The sequence below is a fragment of the Amblyomma mixtum genome, chromosome 10 (assembly GCF_055824585.1).
Source record: "Amblyomma mixtum isolate Tamu chromosome 10, ASM5582458v1, whole genome shotgun sequence".
Taxonomy (NCBI): domain Eukaryota; kingdom Metazoa; phylum Arthropoda; class Arachnida; order Ixodida; family Ixodidae; genus Amblyomma; species Amblyomma mixtum.
This window is the reverse complement of record NC_143021.1, coordinates 114,489,633-114,512,658: the sequence shown is the minus strand read 5'-3', so window position 1 is coordinate 114,512,658 and position 23,026 is coordinate 114,489,633.

Sequence of the window (23,026 nt, the reverse complement as noted above, 5' to 3'; positions counted from 1 at the left end):
AGCCAAACTGACGGCATGGCACGAATGCGATGGTGACGTTGATTTCTTCCACCGTGCACGAGCTCCGGTGCAGAGGAAAGGAGAGAAGGTGATTAAACCTAGGGCTACCAATCGATTAAAATAAAGGTACGGCTGAGGCTGAAGTTTAGCGTGCAAACTTCTAATGCTCTTTCAGCACCAGATTGACGATGCCCCAGTGTACCTTTGAGCCACGCTTGGAGATCTTTTGCTGCTAAGAATTGCTTAATACCCAGCGTATCCAAGGAACAGGGAAGGAGAAAGATGATGGTCTCGATGATTTTCTCTTCGTGACTTCCTCAGGTGTGTGATGCCGCGCGTGTCTGCCATCTGAAATAATCTCGAACAAGAATTTTCGTCTCTGACCCGGCCATGGGTGACCCAGTCGCCTGGGGAGTTACCTACCGAAGGCTTTTAGTGGTAATTGTAGGCATAAATAAGGACCAAGCAAGCAGAGATTACAAGCAGAAGAACGCGGAAAGTTTTGCTCAACCAACGTGACTCCTCGCCCAAGAAGGCCCACTTTTTTTGGCAGCGTGAGCTTACGACAGACATCTAGAAACAGGCAGTCACCTTTAGTGTAAGGTCTTGGTAGAATTTCTGTGGCGCACCGAACCACAACAAAGGCGGACGGCAGTATATAGAGAGAGAGACTTGATTCTCAAAATCAAGGTCTCAGTTGAAAAATACCAAGTACACTTAAAAATCTTATGCATGTCTCCGCATCAAGTAGAAAATGGACGTGCAATTTCTATCGACTTCTTGATAACCGGTGTTCAGCAGTGCGCGCGGCGATGCAAAGTGCCTGCGCATCTTGATGGGCGATGGTGGTACATGGTGGAAAAGATTCCGCCAACTGGTGCTGAAAAATATTCTGTGGATCTGGATCCTTGTTCGGAAATTTTTCTGACTCGTCTTGGCCGGCGGTTTTAAATTTTTGATTAGCGACTGTATTTCAGGCCCTGGTAGTGCTCGGTTTAAGGTTGGGAAGTTCTTCCTCAGAGTCGCAGAGAGCAGTCGTCTGCAATGCGATGGATGCCTTACGCAAGGTAGTTCAGCTAAAGCTTATAGCAATTTTTAAATATAGGTTTATTATCCAGACACTTTTTGGGGGGCTAACGTTATTATCAGCGGTTTGCAGCTTAATAGAGCGAGTACATGATGAGTAGAAGGCTCACTAACTAATTTCAAAATGTGAAATTTTTGCATCTTAATTTAGGGACCATGCTGGCTCAGAAGTTCTCACCCTACCGTCAGTTATGTCTATATTCTTCTAAGATTTTTCGAGAATGCGATTCTTATTTGTTGCTGGAGAGCGCAGCATTTGGGGGCCGCATACTGGCAAGACCAAAATGATAGCGCCCGTGACACCTGCGCTGCTAAGCGACGCGCTCACACACATATGGCTAGCGCTCACTGCGAAGGCGCCGTTTCATTGTCGCCCTTCTGCGGTCGTATAATGTTGTGTGCTGTGGCGGTGACGAGAACGGCGTATGTGATAATTCAAAATATTACACAAATGATACTTGCGGTTGCCTGCAAACACCTGAATAAATAAGGAGCCCAAATTTGAAAATAAAAAGTTAACGGCTATTATAACTTAACCCACCTGCTGATTACACTTCTCAAAGCACACCACTACTAAAAATGCGAAGTCGAAAAAGTGAACCTGTAAGCATAAAAACCATGCAATAAAAAATCACTGACTGTCTTATGTGAAACTGCCTATATAGCCGAACGCAGTGAAAGAAAAATCATTTCTGCAAATGCAAATGTCACTGTGCACAAACTATTAACTCTGACTTCGAATTGGAAGTCACTGGTGGAAGGAACTGGAAGGAATTGGAAGGAACTGGTGATGAGGACTAATTACAAACTACAAACACTTGAACACAATCTTCCGCATGTACTCAACAAATATAAACACACCACAGATTTCAGATTCAAAAAATTGCGACGGTATTTTGTTGATATGTGATGTTTTCTTTTGTTTTTTTTTGCACTCATTATGTTTTTCTGATTCTCTAGGTGCACTATGTTCTAAAATTTTTGATCATTTTATACAACTTAAAGTGTGTACTCTGCTTTAATGTATGTATATTTCATTGTAAGTGTATTTTATTGTTTGTATTCTATAGTGTGCACTTTTTTCTCCTTTTGTTGTATCTTGCTTATGTTCATTTCAATCACCTTAAAAGTCTAAGCCACTGTATGTAACGGTTTTCCGGGTGCAGTCAAGCTGCGAAAGCAGCTTTCTGCCTGGAAATCCTTCCAGTTGTTTTGGAAAAATGAATTCAATTCAAATTCAATTCAAGTTCAAATTGATGTCCTCCTATAATGACGCGGGTTCAGTGGAGATGTGTCGTTACAGTCACATCGCACGTAGGCTAAGCGTTTACGCACTTGATGCGCGAAAAGCAATGGATGAGTTGCTGTAAAAGGAGATGTGGCAAATACATCGCCTTGGCCAGACCTCTTACGGAGAAGTTCTAGCAAAGCGGCCGAATACCTCTAATTATGCTATCTTTTCCTTGGAGGCTGCAGAGGCCATTAAAAAGAACTGACCTGTTGCAAAAGAACAAATGCGAAAACATGACAACCTGTGGCCGTTAACAGTGACGGACTGATTTCCACCTGAAGGCAAGCATAGCTGAGTGTTGGGAGGGGGGGGGGGGGGTGAGGTGTTTTTAAGAGTTTAGTGTGGATAACATTGGCGCGGCTGGCACAGGTGCGGGTTTATTGGGCAGGTATAGGAAAGGCCTTTGTCCTGCAGCGGGTGCAGTCAGGCTGGTGATGAGTGTTTCGAAACCCGCAACATGCCGCTTGGAATTTTAATGGAACAAGGGGAATTACGAGCCACTCCTGCGGACCGAAATCAGCTTTCCAACGTTAAGGCATCGCAGAATTTGGCTGTTTCTTCCAAAAAACCCCGGAGACGTTCTCAATTTCTTCTTCTGTTTCTAGGCTCAAAGAGAAATCTTTGAGCCTGGGAGCCTGGGTGCCGTGGCTTGGTCTCTCGCTGCCACCGGAGAGCACTTTCATGGGCTCACCAGCGCAACCGGTGCATTAGACGGCACGGAAGAGAGGTGGTAAATGGAAAAACTAACCGAGTTCTTCATATTTACGGATATAAGAGTAATACTGCCCCAAAGTTTTTTTGTTTGTAGAATGCACTAAGTTTATAAACTCATGACAATAAAGCTGGGCACTCGAACTTTGACGTAGCGCAGTTTCATGGTTCAGGGCATATTTTTTTTTATAAAAAATTCAAATTCAAATTCAAATTCTTTATTTCTGCCTTGTAAAGATACAGACAGCGGAGGCGCAGAAAAAGCTGAGAGACAGCTTGACTAAGCCGCAGCCCCCTTTCGCTTGGCAGCAGCTTGACAGCAAGGCTTTTAATACAAAAGGCAGTTGCACTTAACGTACCCCATAAACCAACCAACCATATTCTTTTATAACGTACACGTAAGAATCTTGCGATGCAGTGTGAAAATCGAGCACTGAAATGATGAAAGCCATGCTTCAGGTCTTACTAGTATTTTTTTCCTTTCCCACAAGAAAATCCATCATAATTTATCGTTTCTCTTACAACTATAATACGTAGCAGTGCACACAGTGGTGTTATAAAGGAGAAAGTCAAAATAAAGGTACTGGAAATAATCGTGCAATACCAACTTCAGTGCTTAACTACTGTCCTCAGTCAAAGTAAAATGTATTAATAACTTGCGTATTGCAACCGGAATTGGGCCTCTCAAAGCGCATTTGAATCTTCATTCCGCTGTTTGGTCACTTCAAACTGCACGCCACGATGGCGCAAATTTGTTGCTAGTCTGTGGATTCACAGTGATATACCATTTTCAGCGTAGAAGATTTCGGCTGAACATCGATTGGTTCCGATTCAATTGAGCTTAGACTGGAGAAAGTGTAGGGGCGATACTTATACAGCAGTTTTGTTTACCGGGGGTACTTGAACTTTCTAAATACCTGATTGTGTTCTCCTTATTCCTGTTCACAGTACGGTCGAACGCTCACCAGCGCTATAAGTGCTCAACTGAAGCCACCGCTATACCAGGGCCTGACATTCCGCGTCTTCTTTTACGCTCCCTTAAAGTGAGTATCTGCGCTGTACAGGAAACGCGCTGTGCCGTACGCTCAAGCACTTGACCAACACTGTTCTGGTTGACGGCAATACAGGTTCAGAAAACAGACTGAGCACTGCACTTGCCTACAGCGTCATCACTGCGGCGTTGGAAGGTCTATGTCGCTCTCTGTGTACGGCCTCTCTTCCATAGCAGTCCAGGTGCTATATTTTGGCGTTTACTTTGATATCATCTGGTCATGACGTCATTCGTGACGGAGGAATAGAGGACTGGAAGCAAATGACCTTCCAAAGGTACAGTCGGAGGAGTCCAGGGTCGCCGGTATTAATCGTTCCCCCACCTTATCCTGCCCTGCCGAACCGCAGACAGCATGCTCAGAAAATTGGATGCGCAGCGTAGAGTTTCCCGAAACGGGATTAGCGCCGATAGTATGGCGTGTAGAATACTTAGCCGCTCTCCGTAAATGGCCGGCGTCAGCACAAGAAAGCCATCATGGCCTAAGCGTGTGGCGCGTTATGGAGTTGGCATGATGAGAGTGGTTCTTCTAGGATCAGTGTGACATCATCGCTGATTCCTTAATTTACTGGCGGGCGCCACCATTGGTAGAGATTGAAATGAAGCGAAGGCAAATCAAAAGGCACAAGACGCCGGCAGATGTCTCATTTTTAACCGTTATTTTTTGCTTGAGGCTATTAATGAGATATTTAATGATAGCTGAAAGAAAAGGGTGGTAAAACAATTAAAGTACGCTGATCGTTCTTATGAAGGCGAGGAGTGACCAATGATGAGTTCCCTGAGTCCAAGTAGTGTATGCGAAGGACTGGTCTGCCAGAGCCACTGCCGGCAGGTGCCGGATTCTCGTTGGCTTCAATCCCAGATCAGGTGGTGGACATCGACCTGTGTGTTCTGGGGATTGAAGACTGGACACCCAGGGCGGGGCTGTGAAACGAAATTCAGGAATCTTTCGAGTTACTGCAAGAGTGAGGGCAAACGTGATCCGAATCCTGTGAACTGCGACCTGCTGTGCCTGGGTAAGACCAGGGGAAGGGTTACCGCTCACGGAGGGGTGAGAGCAAGTGTCCGGCGTTAGAGGTGCTCCTTCGCCGCTAATAGGAGGATGGCTTGAAAGTAGTTCGGACGGCGCGAAAACAACAAAGACAAAGGAGACAGAAACACAACAGGAGGGGCGCCAACTTGCAACTGAAGTTTATTGCACCAGACCCCTACATTTTATGCATCACCCGAGCCATATCTCGCAAGCCTATCACACAACAAAACGAAATTGTCATCAAAAGTCCGAACACCGGAAGTAGGCGCTACTATTACAGACAGATATGCGTTCTGCACTATACACATAACATTTTCCTTATTTTATCTCAAGAATATAAGAGCGCGCAACCCACATGAAAGCAATTCATTCTCAAAAGAAATACACACGCTTGAACAAGGCAACCAGACCGCAAACTCAACAATCCTGATTTAACACAAACTGTGAAATGAAAGAATGACCAACAACAAACGCGGAAAAGTTTTGGTGGACATGAAAACTTAAACCTTCGAGGAAACCTCCCAGCGTCAATGAACTATTTCTAGCGTCAAAATCATTGAGAAAACCTCCCAGCGTCAAAGATGAAATTTGTAAACGTTAAAATCTAAAGACAGCCTTCGAGAAAAGCCACCTCAGCGTCACTAATTGAAATTGAAGGCCTACTCACGCATGCGCTTCCCGCTTTCTTAATAAAAAATGCCTCCACTACTTCCCGCTCAAATCTGTCTTTACCGCTCTTCAAAAAAACCGTTTTGCTCAATTCCGGACTACACCCTTTGCAAGTCTTGCAGTGGTCTCCAAGGAAACTTCCATGTTGTTGGCGCCCATTCCGCATGTGTTCGCTGGCACGTTCATTAAAACATCGACCGGTTTGCCTTATGTGCACAAGACCGCAGCTTAGAGGAATCTGATATACCACTTGTGATCTGCATTTCGTGAACTGTTTTTGATGTTTAATAAGGCAAACCGGTCGTTTCTTCTCCTGTTTTGACATAGTGCAAATCTTTGACAATTGCGCACCTGCTGCACCAACTCACCGAGAGTGTTCAGCTGTGCACCCTCTTTGAGCGCTACAATCGCGGCGATGCGGGGAAGGAGAAGGCAACATACCTCTAATTTTGGCGGGATGTACAGTTTCCAGCCAATCCAATTTGGCGCCTGTCGAATGCTGGAATCGAAATTCCTAAACAAGGCGCGGTTGCACAAGGAACCTCACGAACTACCGCACAAGATGGAGGGGTCCACACCCGTTTTAATAGAAATGCGTCGAATTAGACCTAACGTGTGGACCGCCTGCTTTCTAGTTAGAGAAACCAAAGCAGTCCCCGATACCGACTCGTGGAGCATAAAACTTATTATTTTGTCACCCCTTTTTTGATTTGAAGAAAATAGCGCCAGAGCATGCAAACCACGAAAAGACAAGGACGAGACACAAAGCGCTAACTCACAACTAATTTTATTGAAACCAGGCAGCGCCTTTATATGGCGAAATTTCACTGAAAAAGAAGGAGGAAGGCAGGAAAGGTAAAGATATCAAAGCAACCTTCACAGCGAGCACACATGAGCAAGCGGTAACCAAAACAAAAACAAAAAAGTTTACAAAGATTATTTAAGGGCGGCATCTAAGAATTCGAACTCGGATGAAAAAAGTGAAACAGATGGGGTGCTGACACACCTATTGCCAAGTTTCCTTATGTGAAAAGCCTCCAGACATTCACGTGCCTTCTTATCTGCGCTTTTGCCAAGAATCTTAGTCTGACTGAATCGTGCCTCGCATCCGTCGCAACCCATAATATGCGCTACCAAATGTGCATATTTATCCTTTAAATCTGATAAATTTCGGGCATGTTCCCCCAAGCGCTCGTTGATGCAACGCCCAGTCTGGCCGACATAGGTCTTCCCACACGTTAAGGGGATAGCATAGACCACTCCTGCGGAACACATGATGAATGGAGAGTCGTGCCTTATCTGGCAACCCCGCTTTCTTGAGCTACAAATACGGGGGCACAGCTTTTTCAGCTTGTTGGGGGCGGAAAAAACGACAAACCGAAACAAAACAAAAACCCCGGATAAATGAAGACGCATTGGTGCTGCAGCCGCTATACGGGAGCCCCCGGAGATTGGCGACTGACATGCCCTCAGTTTTGCTCACAGAAAGCTCCGGTCCAACTGAAGATGCATAACTCGACGAAATGTCCTAGGCTGATTTTAGGGCAGCGGCTTCAGTCAGCAGGTAACGGTAACGGTAGGCAGGTAAGTGCTCCACACCGCTAAGCGATCGACGTGCAGTAAAACTTTAATGTCAGAGACATCATGCAGGACACTAGAAAGGGAAATGAAAGTTATAATAAATAAAGCTGCAGGCGCACCAATCCCTGGGGTGTGCAAACCTACACTGCAAAAGCTAATGTTATCAACACTGCAGTGGTCGGGATGCAAGACACGAACAATGTGCATTTAGGACCTGAGTGTGTTTATTTCTTTTATTCTTTATTTTAGCTGAAAAAAGGAAAGATTGCAGTAAATCAAAGGCAGATGCGAATCTATGAAGGCTAAATTCTATTCCTGCTTTTCTCGTATTGCTCTTCGGTTTTTCTGTAAAGGTAGTGCTTATTCATGTTTCTTTCTGTTTGCTATAGTGGCTCATTGAATGTGTAGCGCTTAGCTGCGGAGCAGAATACGTTGTTCAACGCCTTATGACGACGTAAGGCAGGATGGCGTCTCACGGTTGTGATAGGAGTCGAGACGCATGTAAACCATGTCTGCAATGGTTCTATTCTTGCACTTCACTAGGCCCTTGGAATATAGATAGCGCTGGTGTTTTGTCCTTCTCCTGTGTCTCGACTTTGATTGCGCTGTTTTTCCAATTCGTAAAACATGTACCAACCAGCCCATATTTGCCCTATTCTGGAGTAGTCCTCCGCTGTCTTGACTGACTTCAGCAAGGGAAAGCTTGTGCCAGCTTCGCCGATAACACTGTTACCCTGTTTGTGGAGAGCATTTCGAGGGTGCGATGTCACAAAGAATGAATTCCGTGAAAATTTCCTTTACTTTAGCTGATTTCCTTTTCGAAGGGGCATTTGCCTAGTCTTAACAGGTTAAGTAGTCATTCGACAAGCTGAGGCATTTGTCTCCAGGTGTTGACTTTTATACCCATGGGCTGAAAGTGCATTAAGGTTCAGGACTGCCGCTGGTGCGTTCTATAGCGTCTTTCCTCGCTGATAATTCTGGCAGATTTTTGCACACTGTGAAGAATCTGAATATCGTTGGGCCAGTAATATTTGTCTTTATTTCGCAGAGGGTACGTGAAAACCCGTGAAGTGAAGCGCTCTGCAGGTCGTGTGAAGCTTTCAGGACTTCTCGAAGGCTTCTTGGTACAACAACGCGGCTATCGGATATCTCCGATTCGATGTTCTTTGCGCCTCTCTGCATGCAGAGGCCCAGGTAGCGCTCTCTACTCTGCCGAATACCGTGCCGGAGGGTGAACTTTGCGATGCCTTCGTTTCTGCCAAAGGCCTTGTTGCCGACATTTTTCCGTGCTCTTCCGTGATTGTACATTTGTGCTTTGATTCTATTCGTGGTACAAGTTTCGTCTTCAAGCCGTCTCATACTCTTCTGCGCCACTCCTGTCTGCCGCTGCCTTATGCCTTGCTCACTATATCCACCGGCCTCACTGCATTGTGCGTCTCCAACCCGCTTTCAAGCCTCTTTGCTATGCGACGCGGCTAATGCAACGACACCTTGCAGCTCTTTAATTATGTTCGCCACCACGACATAGCCGCACAATCGCTACCGGTCGTCGTGGATGGCCTCAACTCACCTACTCCTGCGCCCTCCTCATTGCCGACCGTCCTATTACTTCGCTCTACTGACGGCACTCTTTTTCCACCTTATCGAAGCCAGCTTAATGCGATTCTTGAGTTTCGCTCCACCTTCGATTGCTACCAATCCCTTTTGGGACGCACGTCGACTGTCGAACATCACATTGACACCGGTGCCCATGCCCCTTTGCGACAGCGCCCATAACGTGTTTCCGCCACTGAACGACGTTACTGAAGAACAGGTGGGAACAATGCTTACAAGCAGAGCTATTCAGCCCTCCAACAGACCAAGGGCGTCCCCGGTTGTCCTTGTAAAGAAGAAAGATCGGTCTGTTCTGTTTTGCGCTGATCACCGGCGCGTTTGTGACCCCTCGTTTTTGCCCATGACGGCTTTTTCGAGTTTACCGTCATGCCTTTCTGCCGACGTAACGCTCCTGCTACTTTTGAGCTAATGACGCATACAGTTTTTGGTGGGCTCAAGTGGAAGACGTACTTGTGCTATCTGTATGATATAACCATCCGTGGGCACGCCTTTGCGACACACCTATGTCGTCTGAAACACGTCTTGACATGCCTCCAGCGGTCGGTCAGCATCTGAACTTCAAAAAATGCTCTTTCCTTGCACGTGAACTAACAATTTGAAGTCAGGTTGTGTCGAAAGACGGCGTACGTCTTGACCCCAACAAACTTTGTGCCGTCACTACGTTTCCCGAACCAACCACCACTAAAGAACTCAGCAGCTTCTTAGGGCTGTGCTCTAATTTTAGGTATTTTGTTTGCAACTTTGCACCAATTGCTGCCCCTTTGACTCAGCTGCTCGGACGCGGTCTATTTTTCGGCTCCGTCAACCCCATGCGAAGAAGCCTACAACACGTTGTGTCCTCTTCTACCAGCACCTCCCATCCTGCACTTATTCTACCCAGCGGCCCCGACAGAAGTCCACACGGATGACAGTGGTGTTGTTCTCAGTGCCATGCTAGCCTAGTGCAAACGTCTGTTCGACGAATATGTAGTTGCAAATGCCAGCCGCACACTTACGAATGCCGAGTCCAACTACTCTGTGACTGAAAAAAAAAGTGCCTCGTCATTGTGTGTGCTCTGGAATAGTTTCGCCCTTACGTGTACGGCCATCCGTTCGATGTGTTACGGATCTTCCCGCCCTGTGTTAGGGTTACTTGGTTGAAAGATCTTTCCTGCTGCCAGGCCCGATGGGCGCTGCGTCTGCAAGAATATGACATCCACGTCGTCCACCGGCCGGGCCGCAAGCATGAGGATGCCGATATCTTGTCTTGCTCGTCGCTACCCGCCGAAATTGCCAGCCTCTGCGAAATCCAGACGCTGCGCCGTCTCTGGCCGTCGGTGACCTGCCTTCTGAACACCGCCAGCATCCCTGGACCATGGCTCTTCTCGACTTTAACTCTGACCCATCGGCGGTTACTCTATGACGCACCCTGCGCCGTCAAATTTCACATTTTTAGATCCGAGATTCGCTGCTATAACACCGCAATTATTATTCTGACTGATGAAAATGGGTCCTTGTCAATGCTAGACACATACTTTCCAACATCTCATATTTTCACGCTTTCTTACAATGCGGTCACTCGGACTTTTTCACGACGTACACGCCCCTCCGTCTCCGCTACTACTGGTGTGAAATGTACAATTTTGTTTTGAAATACGTACGCTCGTGCCTTGACTGCCAACGCCTTAAGACACCCGCTAACCGCACTGCTGGCGAGTTGCAGCCGCTATGTTGTTCGCCTCGCCCTTTCAACCGCGTTGACACTGATTTATATGGCCCTGCTTCTGGCAAACGATGGGTCATTGTTGCTGTTGATCACCCCACGAGGTATGCTAAACCGCCGTGCTCCCTGCTGCTAGGGCTCAGGATGTGGCATGATTTCTTATTCGGTGGCTAACACTTAGACAAGGCGCACGGCGTGAACTGCTCAGCGACAGAGGCCGCGTCTTCCTGCCTGACATCATCAAAACTCTGCTCCGTACGTGAAACATCATCCACCGTACTTGCACTACGTAGCGCCCTCAGACAAACGGATTCAATGAACGCTTTAACCGCACCCTGGGAGACATGCTGGCTGTGCGCATCGGTTCGAACCACATGAATTGGGACCTTATCGTTCCCTATATTACGTTCGTGTACAGCACTGCTACGAAGTCTACAACAGCGTTTTCTTCCTTGCTTCCCTTTGACCGACATCCCTCCGTTCCCATCATCGGGTCTCTTGTCTGGCTGTCAATCCCTCGCTGTACTCCGGGCCTCTCCCAGAATATTCTCGCTACAGTATCGAGGCCCCTATCGAATTTTGAGGTAAAAATCTCCCGTAAAGTATATTTTTGAGCCGCCAATATTTTTGAGCCCAATTTCCGACACCTAGGCCGTGAAATTGCCAATGTCCAGCGCTTGCACTTGTACACGTCTAGCACATGTTTTCTCTGCACCTTAAGTCGCCAGAATGACTCCTCTTCCACCCGGGGGCATTTGTAAAGAAGAGGGGCACACGCGCGAACCGCTTGGCCATTGCCTAGTGCATGCTCCTGGCTGGCCTTGCTTATTTTGGACTGCTGTTGGCCCTGCTACCGCTGAGAAGGTTCTCTAAATATATCGCACCGCACTCACTGAACAAATTTGTCACTTTACGCCTGAAAATACTCTGTCCCTTGCATGCTAGCTACAGTACCTTTAATCGACTTTCTGTTGCCAACGCCGTATATTTTGGACCTTTCACAAACGGTATTCTGCGCCACAAAGGCAGTTAGGCCATCGTCTATACATATAGGTAGGGTGCGGACACTTCTCTTGTTCGCGCAATTCAGTTGGCGGCAATAAATAAAAAAACAGGAAGATTACGCTTCCATCGTTTTGGCTAGATAACATCGTCGTATACACCTCCTGAACTTCGTTCCCGATAGACTGGCGTTCTCGTGTCGACATTTGTAAGGCACTTTGCTCCGAGGGCGGACGGTTTCAACGGAAATGGTTCTTTGCTTGGCAAAAGCATTCTTTATGAGTCATTCTCGTATAAAGATTTGCTACGTGAGTCTTGCAGTCTTATATTAGAAGAAAAGCAGCTGTGAAGGAGCTTTGCACAATATTTCATGCTATGCATGATGCTGCCCTTTCAAATTCCGCTCGTGCTAAATAAAAAGTATCGATTCTCAGAGCGATACACAAAATCTCGTGAGGGCTGCAAGTGTTTAAAGCTGCGCACAAAGTGTTTCATCTTAGTTCCTGGAAGCAAAGAAGGCAATATATTTGGTTTGAGTTTTAGCGGTTTAACGTCCCTAAGCGACTTAGGCTACGAGAGATGGGCTCTGGATAATTTCAACTACAACAGGTTCCTTAACGTGCGCCTACACCGTACAGCACTCGAGCCTCTAGCACTTCGCCTCCATCGATGTGCGAGTGCCGCCGCCGTGATTGAACCCGCGTCTTGTGGGTCAGAAGGTGAGCACTAGAACCATTACGCCAATGCGGTGGCTGGGGGGATGAGGAATAATTTTATTTTTAGAAAAGAGATTAAAATGTTTTACATGAAAGAGTGTGCTCCAGGTAATAAGGATACACGGTTGTGGCTCAGTGGCTTCGCCGCTAGCATGCTGACAGCGAGGCGGGTGCTTTCTACCACAGCTTCTGGTGCAGGATTTATGGAGAGGATGAAATTCTAATGCCTTCGCATAAGCACGTGCGATTGCATAAGCGTGTGGTACATTTTGAAGCGCTTAATTAGGAGAAATTCTGAGCCTAGCACTAAGCGTGTAGTTAACGCCCACAGTTTTCCTTTTCAGATGTACAAGATTAACCAACGTAAGAGGGACTAAGATATCGCTTTTTGTGTTTCTGACTAAAAGTATATATTCCATATCTTCCTCAATGCCCATTACCTCCTTTTAACAGTGATTGGCCAGGACAGCTTACTGCTTCGGAACTGAATGTTATTCTCAACAAAAAACATGTATACTAGCCCCATCTACCATCCCCAAAAATGTCGCTTAACAGAACTGCTACGACGCACGTTGGATATCGGAAGAATGTGCGCAAAGCTTGATTTATGCGCAGCTAAGAGCCACAGTAGTCTTGAATATACGGCACAGCGTGCCTTTGCACTCCCTGTTTTCCAGCCTAAAAAGGCCAATTTCACTATGCAAGGCCCGTCAGGCTGGATTTGCGGTGGTCTTTAACTTCTCGAACAAAGCATTGTAGGGATACATTCAAAGAAATGCCGTCTGAAGACTCGACTAAGCAACGAATGACGGCTGGATTGTCAGAAACTAGCATTCGCCAAAGCGAGCGCTCGCTTCTGTGGAGTATATTCGGCTCTCCATGAATAAATGTTTCACTGCATTTTTTTTCTCTCATTTCAGGTCAACCACAAAGGTGAAACTAGTTCGCGGTAGTCCCACTGAAACAAAGTGGTTTGTACAAATAATTGTAGAAACCGACACTGTGAAATATCAAGGTGCACTGGCTTCTGGGCCACAAAACATCAAAACATTCCTAAACGCTCGGGTCCAAACACCCGGGTTCTATTCCAGCGCCATTGAAATGGACGTACAAAATATGCGGGTAGGTTTTTTTGGAATTGTATAAGAGCTAAGAAACCTAAATGAAAGAAATAGCTTGCGTACCGGGTGGAAGTTTATTGGGTAGCGTTTTTTTGGCTATAGTAATAGAGCTTTCGATGTTACCACACAAAATTACACATCTTGTTGACATTACATCAAAGAAGCCGTCAAGAAAGTTTCATGGCACCATGGCACCCTGCTGAGGTTTTCATATTTCTTTTGTTCGACAAATGTGCTGAAGGCATTCGCTTAGTAATAAGGATAAGTGTATAGGAGGAAGTTGGAAAAGGCATGTTTACAAGTTTTGCAACATAGCAGCGAGGTTCCTTGATATAGCGAATTGGAATTCTGTACTATAAAGAGCCCGATTTCATAATTTGACCTTAGGCTTGCCTTCCCGAAGAAACGTCTGCGCACAGACGCCCTAGCTGGACACGTCTGCCAATGTCACATGTCAAAAATGTCTGGAGAAGCACCTCAGTGGTACTTTTCCGGAAGTTAACAGCGATTTGTCAGTTCACAGGGGACAGAAAAACCCCGTGAAATCCATTTCTGCCTTAGTCCCTCAAGCGGACACCGTATGCTTAAGAATTAGTCGGCAGAATAGAGAAATGGAATGGATGAACTTGTCCCGGTTTTATTTGACTCAGGAATTGAGACTCAGAGATTTAGAACTGGCGCTGGCCTAGGCTAAGCGTGCAGAGGGGGGATTGTTTGATGAGACAGCCTCTGTGAAAGCAACAAAGTGAATATAGTTAAATAGTTGATCATGACCACGAGAAATGTGTGTACGCAGAGAAGCAGGTACTGTGCGAACATGAGTTGGTTTAATTTTTATTGTGTTATCTACGGCCGCAAGCCCTTTCTTGTGTAATGGTCAGGAGGATGTCGGGTTATGTGTGAACTATATTAACTATATTAAAACCAATAAGCGGATCCTCGAACCGAAGCAATGACATTTTAAATCACTTTAATTTTCTATCTTGGAGGAGGAGGCATGTGCGGAGTGTACATGTCGCAGTAATTCAGATAAATATACATAGGACGCACTGCAAACAGCAGCAGCTCCTTTCTGGGGTACGGATAAATAGTACCCTATGCATGTATCAGCCTCGTGGGTCTCCTGTGCTGTTTAATTGCAGGAAATGATCCGAAAGAGATGTTCCCAATTCACCGGTTTGCAGCAGGCTACTAATGTGCCTGACGTTCATTCCACTCCCTACTCCGCAGTACCTCTCAGTAAACTTGCAAACCGCGAACATCCTCGGACTACGCATTCGAGCCCAGGGTGCCGATGTATGGTCGGGTCTCCTGCGGAGGCAAAGCCGTGTGCTCTGACCTCCGGTTTACGCTGAGTCAGCATGTAGTTAAGTATTGTGAGACCTGCGGCGTCTCAGGTGTCTAGTGGATTACTCACAACTCTTGTTGCTATAAACACTTGTAAATATCGTGTATATTTGCCTGTTTGGAAATACCCATTAGAATAGAAGTTTATCCTAGTTGAGTTGCGACACCCAACACGAGAGGAAAATCCACCGGACTGCTGCCAGACATCGGGTGGCAGCTACCGATATACGGATGTGAACGCCAGGGCTACGCTACCACCGGCCGACCTTTTCTCCTTTCCTCTCTTTTCACCTTCTCTCTCTGTCGAACGCCAAGAACCCTGAGTGTTTCTACCTGATGGATGAGGGGAACAATCTACATTAAAATAAAAAGGGGGAGCACTTATAGTAGCTATTTCCTGCATTTAGCCGTTGTGTGTCTGTCCGTCCGTCCGTCCGTCCGTTTGTCTGTCTATCGTTCTGTCTGTCTAACTAAAGCTGGTTCTGTGGCAGGCTGCTTTCCTACCCACGGGGTAGTGGGCTGGTGAGCAGCCTGCACATTGTGTTAGTGGGCAGAATCGTGAGAGGTCACTCGGGAAGAGCGACCTGGATTGCAACCTAAGCGACCCAAGTCATACCGATGAGAGCATCTGCCATAAAAGGGCAGCAACGCATCACTTGACCCCTGCACCACGGCGCCAGGGGTGGTAGGAAGACTCCCAGGAAAATATGAATGGAGAGTATGACCAATTCCGCGTATAAGGACATTAACCCGACATCGCAATCCGAATTGCTACCCGTGAACACTGGATCTGATCAACGGAGCCAAAGCGGAAACCGAATTGCTAGCGCGCCTAATTCGCATATGGCCTGACTAGGTTTGAGGGGAAAAGGCCCCCAGCAGGTTCGAGCGTCCTCCGAGGTGGGGCCCCGGAGGATCCAGAAAATCGTCCCAGACCGAGCACGTCTGTAGATATAACAAAAATGGTTTTACTTAAAACAGGAGAGCAGTCACTCATGGGTAGGGAGCTGTGCGGCCGAGGGTCGCGGAGTGGCTCCGGTGTGAGATTCCGCTGCCCGTCGCCTCTAGAAAGGCGCCGGGGCCAAGTACCTCCGCAGGGCTGTTCTCCCTACGGCCGGAAGTCGGGCGCGGAGCACCAGCACCAGTGGCCCTGAAGACGCACCAGAGAGGAGACGGCCGCCCAGGTCTGGACATCCGGGCACGGCCAGGAAGGCACCCTTTCACAGCAGGGGGTCCCAGCCACGGGACGGCAGGCACGATCCGACAGCAAGGCCGGCAGGATCTCCGGGCGGGCAGCACCTGTCTGTGCCCGGCACGGCGCCCACTCTCCGAGGCAGCAAGAGGCAGGCGGAAGACAGGAGACAGCAGGCTCCTGGTGGTAGCCTGGCGAACTAAGCCTGGGCGAGGACAGCTTCCCCAGGCCTGGTCACCCGGGTTCCAGAAGCCGTTCAGCCGTGACCTCGCCTGCTCCGTTGCCCAAGCTCGTCTCTTCGCGCCGCTTGAGCCACGCCCCGCGTCTCTCTTCTTTGTCTTCTCCTTACTTCTCTCGCCTGAGCGAGCGTCAGGCCGCCGGTAGTGCTAAAGGGCACTGGCGGCGCATCACACTAGGCAAATCAACCATTATTTTTTAAACCTGGAGAAGATTCGTTGCTCCAATGCGAGTGAAATGTTCTAGAAGCCGCGAGGCACCAAATAGTCACGGCAATGACGGAATGCATGGTGGTATGCTTCGATCATTCTTTTAATTTGTGGTGTTGATACATGGGGAATGATTAGTGTTATTACCTGATGAGTGAATGATAACTCCTAGAAAATAGAAGGAAATCAACATAAGATCTTACAATTTCTCGCACGGGTCTTTACAGACTGAGGTACGGCGATGACTCTAATCTTTAACTTTTAGAGGTATTCATTTTTTAAGATATCGTTGACAGTGTTCATCAGCGCGGACGTAGAAAGCCGTTTATTACTTCGAGCGTCACGTGGAACGTGATCGGTAGGTATCAGAATCAGAATCAGAATCATGTTTATTCAACATCATATCGATGTTGGGTGCGTCGACAAAAAGCCAGTGAAAGGCTTGACGAGGCCGACGCACCCCACAGAGGCATTGCAGTGGTACACAAACTTCGGAGCACTTCCGAAGAACAAACGAGCATACAAACAAACAAAATAAATAACAGATTTGGCATTAGCTATGCATCAATTCGGACTCCTTGTTTAATTGATGCGGGAGGGTGTAGCTCAGCATTTGATAGCCGTAATTGGTTCTCATCCTAGGCACATACCATTTGGGTGTCGCTCGTGTAGAGTACTTTGGCTCTTTACATTGTAAACCTGACAGCTTTGCCATAGGGCAATTATTTTTATTAACACTGGATTTATAACGCCGTAGAAGTAAAGTTTCATACAGCTGTGGTAGGCGGGTGATTCGAAGTTCATGGAAAATCTGTTCAGTGTGTCCTAGCCGAGGAGCATTCATAACATTTCGTACAGCTTTCTTTTGAAGGAGATACAAACGGTTAATATTTGTATAAGACGTGGTACCCCACACTAAAAAGCAATAATTTAAAAGAGAAGAAAACAGCGCGCTATACAATATCTCCTTAAACTCTTCGGCATGAAATACCTCAATCGACACAAAATACCGACAACCTTTGACAGCTTGTTCATCACCATGTCGACATGATCATTCCAGCTCAAATTCTCATTAAAAATAACACCTAAACTGTTAACCGCTGGGACCATTTCAATAACTGACTTACCTATCCTTAAACTGAGTGGTTGCACATTAGTCAGCTTGTTACGAGGCCTGAAAAGCACAGCTTTCGTTTTTACAGTGTTTATGTTTAATAAATTATTTTGAGACCATTCTTGGAGTGACTGTAAACATTTTGTGGCTTGTTTTTCGAGATCTGGCAACTGTGCAGCTCTAAAGAATAAAGTTGTGTCGTCAGCGTAAATGACAAATGTTGGAAGATTACTAATACAAACGATGTCGTTAACATAAATAAGAAATAGTAATGGCCCCAAAATACTAGGTAGGCATGGGAGCTCTGCAGGGATCTTCATATGCTTTATATGGCATCAATACTGCCAGAACTTCGGCTCTATTTTGGCTCTTGAACAGATATTGAACTATCGAGCTCGGCTTACTGTCAGACAATCGATGAGAGATATGCAGCGATGAAAGATGAAACCTGGACAGGGATGATAAGGTTATTCAGCCTTGAATGTAAGAAATATCACTTTCTTAAACGTAATTCGAAAACGAAGAAAGCAACACCCCACTCACGTATAAGAAAGCTCGCGCAGAGGTAAGAAAACTACGTAAGAAAGTGTAAGCGTTGTCGTTTCTTCTTGCATGCGCAGTGACTTTAAACAGAAACCCACGTGTATATATTCTTACCGGCAGATATTGTCGCCGGTTTGAGAACAGGGGCGCGATTACGAGTTTTTGTCTCAATTTTGAGACTCTGACGTCAAATTGACGATACCGCGAGTCGTTCACCGCGGAATCAACCAATCAGCAGCAAGGTTGCGGTGGCTAGTAGCAGGGATCCGCCCCGGAAACATTTATTCGCACGACAAGGGACCATATGCTAACGTCTTGCTGTAAAGACGCAGTGAATAAAATGAACAATGTTTTATTTTGCTAACGAACTGTGTTTCAAACTCAACAACACTAAGCAAAACAAGAACCGTTCTTAGATTTGCAATTAAGTTTGCTCTTCAGTCACTTTTGCTGCCGCGAGGGTGCGCTGACGCTGGAAAAGCGTCGGTAGCGTCGGCTAGGTGGCGGGAGCTGCCGCCTGATTCAAAGGATTCAGCCTTATCCCTCCACGCACATACTCAGCCATCGTAAACATGGCAGCCAGTAAAAATCAGCTGATTGACGACTGTCCTTTTTTTTTTACACACTACATAGAATCAAGGTACTGTGCGGACGTCTTAAGTGCGCGGAAAAATCTATTTAAAGGCAGTGATTGCTACGGGTCTGCCGAGATCAATTTGCAAGGAGCGCTTGGCTCGAAAACCGGCGAAGGCAGCTTTAAGGCAAGTTCACACTGGCGAGTTGCAAACGTCGTGCTAGTATTCTAGGCGACCGATTTCGGTGAATTAGTCACGGTTTGCGAAGCACATGTAAAGCGGGGAGGGAGCGTAACAAATCGATTTAAGCCTGTCGCGCGACCTGCGCGACTCGCCAGTGTGAACTCACCTAGGCTGCTATCGATGGCAAATGTGCTCCAAGGGCGATGCGTGATTCTATTTATTTTTGTTCCGAAAATACCCAGCGACTATGCATAATCACACTGCAGCAACTGCCGACACACGGGAGCAGACCGGTGCAGCTGCTGGGAGCTTGCAATCTCACTGCGGGAATTAAGAGCCGGCACGCGCCCGGTCACTGCGCCAATAATCACTCACGACGCCTCGTAACCAACTCATGCCGCCCGCTTCGGGTTAAGCACTTGACATTCGTGTTGGTGTTGTTGCCGTTCCGTTCGGATGATGCTCGGATGACGCCGCCGGGGATACTGCGGTGGCGAAAGTTTATACGAAGGAAGTCCTCCTCCGCCGCCGCCTTGTCTTGGGGGTCTCGCCGGAAAGCGCGCACCTTCTGCGACTTAACTTTGACAGTGGTCTCCGCCACTCACTGCAAACATTTGCTCACAGTCGGTTGGGCTACGCCGACGTTTACTTCATTTCCGACGGTGTCTTGAAACCCACCGGCGGCGAAGGCCCGCACAGGCACTTGCCGCTCCACTGACCGCGCACTCACCCGCACACCTCCATGCTCAACGGCGAGTTCGTCGCACAGCCGTTATGCTCCTTCCTATGTCAAAACGTCGAAACAACTCGTCCGGCACGTCAAAACCGTCTTCATGCACCCTCTTACACCGTTGCTCGCGCGGCCAGCGGCCATGTAAACAACCGCCATTTTCTGTCTCAAGCGGTTTGAGACCACTCGTTCCAATCCTGAAAAATCGTCTCAATCGGCTCGCATAATTAGGTAAGCAACGTCAACACTTCTGCCCGTTTTATGACGTCGGCCGGTGACGCAAAAAAACAATATGGCCGCTGGTCACGGCCGACGAATAGGAACGGGGCAAATGAGACACTTTTTGAGACACTTTCCGATTGAGACGATTTCGAGCAACTCGTAATCCCGCCCCTGAACTACAAAAGTTAACTTACATATTGCCGCGAATTTGTGTAGGGTTTGTTTGTTGTTTTTATTTGTTCATGCTTCAAGGCTGCCGGCACGCCGCTTTATCGCTTCGTTTGTGACGCAAGACGCGCCTAGAATTATCTCTATTGATCCCACCCGGACGGAGCCGTTTTTTAGTTTGCGCCAGAATGTTCTAGTAACTTCTACAGCTTTATCTGGAAGGTTCGCCATCAGCTTTAAAAAGAGCACGGCCGACAGCGGCGGTCATTCTGTTCGACGACCGCCGAGCACGCTTGTTGCTACGCCGCCGCCGAGTTGCAGCGCCTGCGCACGCGCCTCTTTGAACAAGCATGCATGGACGCTCTGTCAATGAGCGAGGCTGAGTTCTTGCGCAAATGGTCGACATACTTTATCGTCCTGCGCGGCGGTCGAGTATCGGCATTTTTACTGCATTACTGACGTGCTCAGTGCTGCGTCACTGAGCATGTGCTTGACTGATCAGAGCATTAAGTTCATCTGTTTTGTTTTGTATTTTCTATGTTAAAACAGAAAAAAATAAACTTCTCTTTCTACGCCGCCGCCGAATGATTCAGTTCTTTACGGGCGCAAGTCAGCCCGAATAAAGAGTTTCGTTTCGAAGACGTTCTCGCTGTTTTCCTGTTCGACGTACTGCAGGCACCACTACGTGACATCTGGTGGAGGTGCTGATCTGCTATCCAGCTATGCCCCTCACGATGGAACCTGGTGCACAGCCAACGCCTGTCGTGCTTCGCCAGCCCCGGGAGCCACCGACGTTTCGTGGAGAACCACACGAAGATGTAGAAGACTGGCTGGACATGTACGACCGTGTGGCAGCACTCAACGCCACGCCTGGGACGACAGCTCTAAGTTCCGAAACGTTTGCTTCGCATTGGACGGCCCTGCCAGAACGTGGTTTGAAAACCACGAATCTTCTCTCAGGACCTGGGCGACCTTCAAGAAGCAGCTCCTGGGTACGTTTACCAGCGTCGTACGCAAAGAAAGAGCTCAGCTGCTTCTATAATCACGCATCCAACACCCGAATGAGACATGAAGCGCCTTTTTCAACGTGTCGATCCTGGCATGACGGAGGAGAAGGTGCACCTTTTGATGCGTGGTGCTAAAGAGGCACTTTTCGGCGGACTGACCCGGAACCCACCGACGACGGTCGCTGAATTCACCACTGAAGCAGCCGCCATTGAGTGAACCTTGGAAGCACAAGCCCGTCATTTTCCTCGACAGCCCCAAGTGACCTCGACTGCCCTCTCGGATGGCGCAGCATTCGGAGGCAACCTGCGGGATGTTATCCGCGAAATTGTACGGGAAGAGCTGCGTCGCATGCTACTATCTTCCAACCAGCCTCAAGTCTCGACGCTTAAGGAAATTGTACGTGGAGAAGTTCAGCATGCACTGGGCACCACGTCATCTCCCCCTCCTGCTGAAGCTCCAGCCTTAACCTACGCTGCCGCACTACGCAGTCCTCAGCCCCATCGCGAGAGCCGCTTTCCGCCTCTTCGACGTGAACCAGCTGTTCCCGAACGACGTCCCCCTGCCCGCGCCCGCCCAGCCTACGACCGACGCCCAAGCCCCAGGAAGTGCGACGCCTGGAGGACTTCCAACAACCGCCCGCTGTGCTTCCATTGCGGCGAGGCTGGTCATGTACTTCGCCACTGCCCGTACAGACGCATCGGCCTGCGTGGTTTCGCCACCGACGCCCCACGACCGTTCCCCGGCCAGCGACCACGGGAAATCGACGACTACCTGCGCAGAGCGGAGTACGTGTCGTCAAGCCATCTTTCCCGCTCCCCGTCACCGTCCACCGCACGTTTTGCATCACCGGGCCGCAGTTACGCCGCGGCTGTCCGAGGAATGTCCCCTAGCCCCCGTAGGGGAAACTAAACAAAGAAACCTGTGGAGGTCAGGTTGCTTGCCGAGGAAACGACGAAGATCCTCCAGCGACCACGCCGTATCAAGACGCCGCACCTACTACACCGACGACGCATACAACAACCTCGACCACGACGCAAACCGCCTTCAAAACTACGCCGCCATCAAGAAAAGCTCCGACCACACGACCCACCCATGATTCACATACCCGACGGAACCGTAAACCGACGCCGAGGACGACGTGCAACTCCAGAGCCAGGACATCCGACTTAAAAGTCGTTATCGACGGCCGGAAAGTCACCGCTCTTGTCGACACAGGAGCCAATTATTCGGTGGTGAGCGGACCATTCGCTGCGCAACTCAGGAAAGTAACGACCGCTTGGGACGGCCCACAAATTCGCACCGCAGGGGGCCACCACATTACGCCATCAGGACGATGCACAGCGCGAGTGACTCTCAAGGGACATACCTATCCCACGACCTTTGTAGTGCTACTGCAATGTTCCCGCGAAGTGATCTTGTAGCAACATAGCGTAGTGGGCGAGTTGGTATTGCATCTTTAAGGAACGAAACAGCGCAACCAAAACGAAGGACCAAGAAAAAGAGAGACACGAACACGCGCTGACTTACAACTGACTGTTTTAATCGGAAAACCACATATAAATATAAACCACATATCTCTAATCGCTGCGTCACAGGCTCACGTCGTCATCGCAAACTACTAACATAAAAAGAAAGGAAAAACCATTGGCGAAAGGTAAGCACCTACAGGCTCCCACGCCTTTGCGATGTAGTAGTTTGCGATGACGACGTGAGCCTGTGACGCAGCGATTAGAGATATGTGGTTTATATTTATATGTGGTTTTCCGATTAAAACAGTCAGTTGTAAGTCAGCGCGTGTTCGTGTCTCTCTTTTTCTTGGTCCTTCGTTTTGGTTGCGCTGTTTCGTTCCTTAAAGAAGTGATCTTGGGTATGGATTTCCTTAATGAGCATCAAGCGATCATCGACCTGCGATCCAAGATGATCA